Consider the following 7,296-nt stretch of genomic DNA (forward strand, 5'->3'; position numbering starts at 1 on the left):
GAGCACGATGGCTGGACTACGGAGGAGGAGGAAGACCAATATCCTAGGGAAAAGGAGGAGACGAGCTCAAATGAAGACGGAACCCCGCTGCCTCAACCTGGGGACATGCATGTGGAATTCAAGAAGTCAAGCCTCCCTAATAAGCCAAAGAAGCCTAAGGTTCAATTTATACCTTTCCGCCTTCTGCAGGAAAATAAGCAGGATTTATGCAAAAAGGTATTGGAGGTTGAACAGGAGATCGAAGAGTTAAAGGAGGAAAATTCTATCCTTAAGCGTAAGCTGAGGGAGAAGGACAAGATCTCTTCTTCATCACCACCACCTTCTTCTTCATCACCAAAGGAGAATTGAGTATCGGGTATGGGCACTCCCCTTGGCTTCCGCCAAGCTTGGGGGAGGTGCCCCGGTATCGTATCACCCTATTATGTTTTTGCTTTTACTTATTTTAGTTCGATCTTTTGCTTTAGATGAATAAAAGTTTAGTTTGATCCTTTCTTCTTTGAGAGTTTGCTTAGTGATCTATCCTTGTAATCGTGTGCAAGTTATATAATAAAGTTTAGTTTGAGTCTTTGCTTTCTTTAATTTCATGTTGCAAATAAAGAAAACAAATGAGAAAGAAAAAGAGAAAGGAAATAAATTAAGAAGATCATATACTAATCCTATGGTAGGTGATGGCACCACATAAGGAAAAGTATAAGTAGAAAATTTTATTAGAGATTGACAAACATAGCATTAGTCAATGGTGCAACTCATGAAAGAATTAATAAGGGAAGAGAAGATTCACATATAAATATACTATCCTAGAAATCTTTTGTGAGTGTGAGCCCTCATCAAAATATTATATGCCAAAATTGTTGACGTTGGACAAGGAAGACAACTTAATGATTTATGTTTGTTTATATTCACATAGAAGTCATATTGTCATAGATCCTTCAACATGTGGTGCTTGCCCCTATCTTTGCTAGCAAAAAATTCCGCACCAAGTAGAGATACTACTTGTGCATCCAAAAATCCTTAAACCCAAATCTTATTTTCAAGTGTCCACCATACCTACCTAGGGATTGAGCAAGATCCCTCAAGTAAGTTGTCATCGGTGCAAAAAGGGCAATAAAAATTGCCTCTAAATGTGTGAGATCATTTAGTGTAAGAGAAAATTGAACGTTGCATGAACTTGTGATGGTGAGGAATAAAAGTGATAGACTGCATAATAAAGGTCGCTATCACAAGGGGCAATGCAACGCGACGTTCTTTTGCATTAAGGGGTTGAGCATACAAGCAAATAAGCGCATGACAACCTCTGCTTCCCTCTGCGAAGGGCCTATCCTTCACTTTTATGTATGTACTTTTATGCAAAGAGTCAAAGTTTCCCTTCTATTCCTTTTTATTTTTATCCTTTGGCAAGCATCATGTGGTGAGGAAAGATCTAGGCACATATGTCCAGTTGAATATAGATAGCATGAGTTATTATTGTTGACATCACCCTTGAGGTGAATATGTTGGGAGGCGAAATTATAAGCCCCTACCTTTCTATGGGTCCGGTTGAAACGTTTTGCTCATGTGTACACGGTGAGTGTTGGAAAACATAGAAGACTATATGATGGTTGAGTATGTGGACCTGCCTAAAGGCTCCGACATGTGACCCTTCCTGAAAAGATGATGAATTTTAGTTGCAAAGTTGACTGAGAACATAGTTTGTTGGTTTCTAATAGAGTTTTTGCTTTATACTTCGATTGTGTGATGAACTGTTACTTACTCATGAGAAGTATATGATAAAAGTCATATGTCTAATTTTGTTGCCGTTATAATAATCAACATGATGCTTCTATGTCCGTATTTTGTTTTTATCAACACCTCCCGCTCAAAGCATGTGGACATGTTTTTCGATTTCGGGTTTCGCTTGAGGACAAGTGAGGTCTAAGCTTGGGGGAGTTGATACATCCATTTTGCATCATGTTTGCTTACTGTTATTTATGATGTTTTATCCATAATAATTCTTTTTGGAGTAATTCTAATGCCTTTTCTCTCATAATTTGCAAGGTACACACCAAGAGGGAGAATTCCGGCAGCTGGAACTCTGGACCTGGAAAAGCTACGCGAGGCCACCTATTCTGCACAACTCCAAACAAGCTGAACCTTCACGGAGATTTTTATGGAATATTTAAGAATTATTGGAGCAAATAACTACCAGAGGGGGCCCACCAGGTGGGCACAACCCACCTGGGCGTGCCAGGGAGCCCAGGCGCGCCCTGGTGGGTTGTGCTCATCCAGGCCCACCTCCGGTGCCCATCTTCTGGTATATAGGTCATTTTGACCTAGAAAAAATAAGGAGGGACTTTCGGGAGGAGCGCCACTGTCTCGAGGCGGAACTTGGGCAGGAGCACTTTTGTCCTCCGGTGAAGTGATTTCGCCGGGGGAACTTCCCTCTCGGAGGGGGAAATTATCGTCCTCATAATCACCAACAACTCGTCCATCTTGGGGAGGGCAATCTCCATCAACATATTCAACAACACCATCTCATCTCAAACCCTAGTTCATCTCTTGTGTTCAATCTTGTTATCGGAACTATAGATTGGTGCTTGTGGGTGACTAGTAGTGTTGAGTACATCTTGTAGTTGATTACTATATGGTTTATTCGGTGGAAGATTATATGTTCAGATCCAATATGCTATTTAATACTCATCTGATCATGAGCATGTTTATCATTTGTGAGTAGTTACTTTTGTTCTTGTGGTCACGGGAGAAATCATGTTGCAAGTAATCATGTGTATTTGATATGTGTTCAATATTTTGATAGTATGTATGTTGTGATTCCCTGAGTGGTGTCATGTGAACGTCGACTACATGACACTTCACCATATTTGGGCCTAAGGGAATGCATTGTGGAGTAGCAATTAGATGATGGGTTGTGAGAGTGACAGAAGCTTAAACCCCAGTTTATGCTATTTCGTAAAGGATCGATTGGATCCAAAAGTTTAATGCTATGGTTAGAATTTATTCTTAATACTTTTCTCGTAGTTGCGGATGCTTGCGGGAGGGTTAATCATAAGTAGGAGGCTTGTTCAAGTAAGAACATCACCTAAGCACCGGTCCACCCACATATAAAATTATCAAAGTAGCGAACACAAATCGAACCAACATGATGAAAGTGACTAGATGAAATTCCCGTGTACCCTCAAGAACGCTTTGCTTATCATTAGAGACCGTTTTGGCCTATCCTTTGCCTGAAAAGGATTGGGCTACCTTGCTGAACTTCTGTTACTACTATCGTTACTTGCTCGTTACAACTTATCTTGCTATCAAAATACTCCACTACTTACAATTTCAGCACTTTCAGACATTACCTTACTGAAAACTACTTTTCATTTCCTTCTGCTCCTTGTTGGCTTCGACACTCTTACTTATCGAAAAGAGATACAATTGATCCCCTATACTTGTGGGTCATCACATGCTCAGAATATGATCCTAAGAGTGATTCTGAGCTAGAGGGAGACCTAAGTCAAGGTAGCTCCCTAGTGGAGGAGTCAGAGGCAGATGCCCTATCTTAATCACCCATCAAGATGCTTGCTCTAACTTTCCAAGGCTATATTGGTCGCACATATCTTGCAATTGCATTGCTTCTACTTTGTTGCACTGCCATTAGCTTAGTTTACACATCGTGTATGTGAATACGCCCTGCCTATCCATTTTCAGTACATATTCCATCTATCATCATACCATATTTATCCATTCAAATGTTGTTCTTGTGTATCAGACGTTCAAAAGGAAGAGGGCAATTTCTGATCGCGGGGGAGCACGAGCAAAGTATTTGGAAAAGGTAGTGACACTTAATAAATCAAATATCCCATTAGGTGTAGTTGCAATATCACCTGACCCACAAAACACGGCCCCAACTCTAGCAGACTCTAGCCCTACTACACTGGTCATTTCTTATGCCCCAACTCAGCAGACCTCAACTGCAGCAAATAGTATGATGATGCCAGTTGACATAGCACCAGCTCTACGACGCAAAACCCCCATTCCAGCAAAGACTACACCAAATTCAGTTGCCAAATCCCTTTTCGAACCAGAGAGCCCCAATTGCGGCAAATAGGACCCCTGTTCCATTTCTTCCCAATTTAGAAGACGAAACTTATATTGTTGTCCGGAACTTTGTGCGCATCTTTCCTTCATGGAAAGATTATACCACAGACACATAACAATTTCCAGTCTTCCTCCGCAACTTACGCGTAAGTAATGTACTAATGTTATTCATCATAATTACTGCATATGTTTCTGCTGACAGAAGACACAAGATTTCCTTCTTTTAAATAGGCGAGGACCAAACTGGATTGTCAAGATGAGCAAGGGTTGGTTGCTCTTTTCAAGCACTCGTTGATGAAGTATCGTTCCTACCTCAAGCAAGCGCACTGTGATGGCAAGCCTCTAAACAAAATTTCTGTAAAGTCTCCGGTGCTACATTTATCAGACAGTGACTGGAATAATTTTTTTACACATTGGTCTCGTCTGCAGCATAAGGTACTGTCTATGATATCACATCACAATTTGAACTACATTTCTACATTTGCCTTAACGTCTCACTTGTACAAAAACTATTAGCAGAAGAACATTCATTCTCAAGGGACCACAGAATCTCGCAACTATACTGCACACTGCATTGCTCTTGTGAGTACCTCTTGCCCTGTATGACCATACTTACTTTCATAGCTGTTTGATTATGTAGCATCACTGCACATGTTAGCCTCGTTATCGTCCATTTTGTGGACATTATAAGATCCGTATGGACTCTTACATAAATTTAGAATCAACCCAATGCTTTTGAAGAGGTTGAGCTCTGCAGTCCTCTTGTAAGGACTGAACATCGTCTATCACTGTACTTACATTAACAGCTACTCCCTCCGTCCCAGAATATAAGAATGTTTTGTACAGTACACCAGTGTTCAAAACACTCTTATATTATGGGAAGAGGGATTGGTTCATTGTGTAGCATTCTGCATCTTATCTCCCTCGCCCACCATTTACTAAAAAATATCATATCCATATTTAATCTTACCAAAAAGTTGAATACACAGACAATGCCAGTGCAGAAGTGTAGCCCATTGCTCTTGTCAGTACATTTTGTCCTGTAATGCTTGTACTTCCAGGGATTGGTAGTTGATTATGTAGCATCAATCTGCATCTTATCTTCATTATCCTCTATCCCTTCAAGTATTATCATATCTATAATTACTCTCTACAATATGTAGTGTACATGCAATGCTTATGAAAAAGATTTTGTGCTGAAATTCTTGAGTTATCCTTCCCTTGACATGGAGAAGGGCATTATAAAGCTGGTGTTAACTGTTAATGTAAGTCAGTCCTTCTAAAGCCTTTATCCTCAACTGTTGTTTAATTTGCTCATACTCCCTATCGGTAACTGCTGTTTAGTTTGTTGTTTCTATCAAAATGCATGTTCACAACAACCATAAGTTCCATGTTTTACTTGTAAAACCAAATTCCTTATTCATACCACGCACATTACTCAATAGTCCCTATATGTATGCTTTTTTGTGGATCTATAATCCAGTGTGTGGTGAAGCAGCCAACGTTTGCACCTTGTCATCTCCTGTTTTATCTTACTGATGTGGCTGATGATATGAACAACATGCCATGCACATTAACCAAAATAGCTACAATGATTGTCTTTGCCCTTCATCTATGCTTGTTATGTTGACATGGTAATCCAGTAGTGTGGTGAAGCTCCCCGCATTATGAACAATGCCAAATTATGCTATTGATATTTTGAACTTACTCTTTATTTTCTAATTTGAAACTGGATGGAATTGACAGCACAATTATCATCTTTGTTTATACACGTGCAAAACATGTCATCTCACTGCTTGTTTCAGGGTGATATGCTCGATGGCATGCACAAGTCTGCTGAAGGCTATGAGACAAACCCAACATATATTGCAGCAAAGAAGGAAAAACATCTTGAAGATAGCGAGACAACCCCAAAGTCTTGTCTTGATGCAGCGTTCAAGTTACTTGAGACTAGCAGTCAGACAAGCTCACAGAATTCGCTGTCTGGATCAGTTCGACTTCTTCAGTCCCAAGTTCTAGCAGAAAGGCATTCTGCAACTCAACTTCGACTTGAAGTCCTATCTCTAAGAAAGATTGCGGAGAACACCAATGAGAACCTCATTGCTAAACAGCCACACCTGGAAGCTATGACCGACATGCTAGGCCAGTCTCACAGCCTTGCTCAGTAGTTCCCGTGCAAGGCTAACCTTTCTTGAACTGTCTTGGAAGTGGTCTCGGTTTAGTATTATTTTGTTACGCTGCAATGGTGCCCAGGTTTTGTAATCTGCTTCTTCGTTGTGCTTTATGATCACTGGTGGCGAACTTCGATGCCTAGTGGATGTAATATACCATAAATCCTTTATTGTATAGTGTAGGTTTATTCTAAATTACTATGCCGTAATTTCTTTATTGTATAGAGTAGGTTTGTTCTTAATTCCTACTAGTTACTGCCATCATTCGCTATCTGAAAAAAAATCTGATGTAGTCGACCGGGCTGAAACATTCGCCTCTAACGGGCCTGGTTTTTAGCGGGCCACAATTGGGCCGGCCTACAACTTTCTTGGGCCCAAATGGCCATTGTGGCCTTCACACTTTGCGCCTGGCCCACAACTTACTCCGGCCTATATTCGGTCAAAATTTTAGTTGGGCCTTTTGTGGACCCAACGCTTAGTTTGGCCCATGTAACTTTGGGCCATTAACAGGCTGAATATTCTGCTGGCCTGTTACGGCCCAGAAGAAACCATGGGCCTTTAGCAGGCCGAAATGCATGTTGAGTCTCAATTTTCACTAGTCGTCGACGGGCCTTCAGCAGGCTGAAATGTAGACCGGGCCTTTTTTGGCCCAGTTATATGACGGGTCGTTACCAGGCCGAAAAATATCTTGGGCCTTAGTTGGCCCACTGATATCATGGGCCTTTAAGAGGCCGAAAGCTTAGTACAGGCATCAACGGGCCGGATTATACGACATGCCTTTAACAGGCCCAAAGTCACGTTGGACAGAATTGTCGCCACCTTTATCACGGGCCGTTAGTGAGCCGGATGTCGCATTGGACCATATATGGACCATGGCAGCACGGGCCATTCCCAGGCCGAAAGACACAACGGGCTGAAATGGGCCCATGTCTACATCGGGCCTCTAACAAGCCAAAAGTCACTGGGCCGTAATTGGGCCCAAATATTCGGCGAACAATTAATGGGCCAGATCTGGCTTCGGGCCATAAATGGGCCATGTTTAAACAGG

This window comes from Aegilops tauschii, chromosome 4 (assembly GCF_002575655.3).
Source record: "Aegilops tauschii subsp. strangulata cultivar AL8/78 chromosome 4, Aet v6.0, whole genome shotgun sequence".
Taxonomy (NCBI): Eukaryota; Viridiplantae; Streptophyta; class Magnoliopsida; order Poales; family Poaceae; genus Aegilops; species Aegilops tauschii.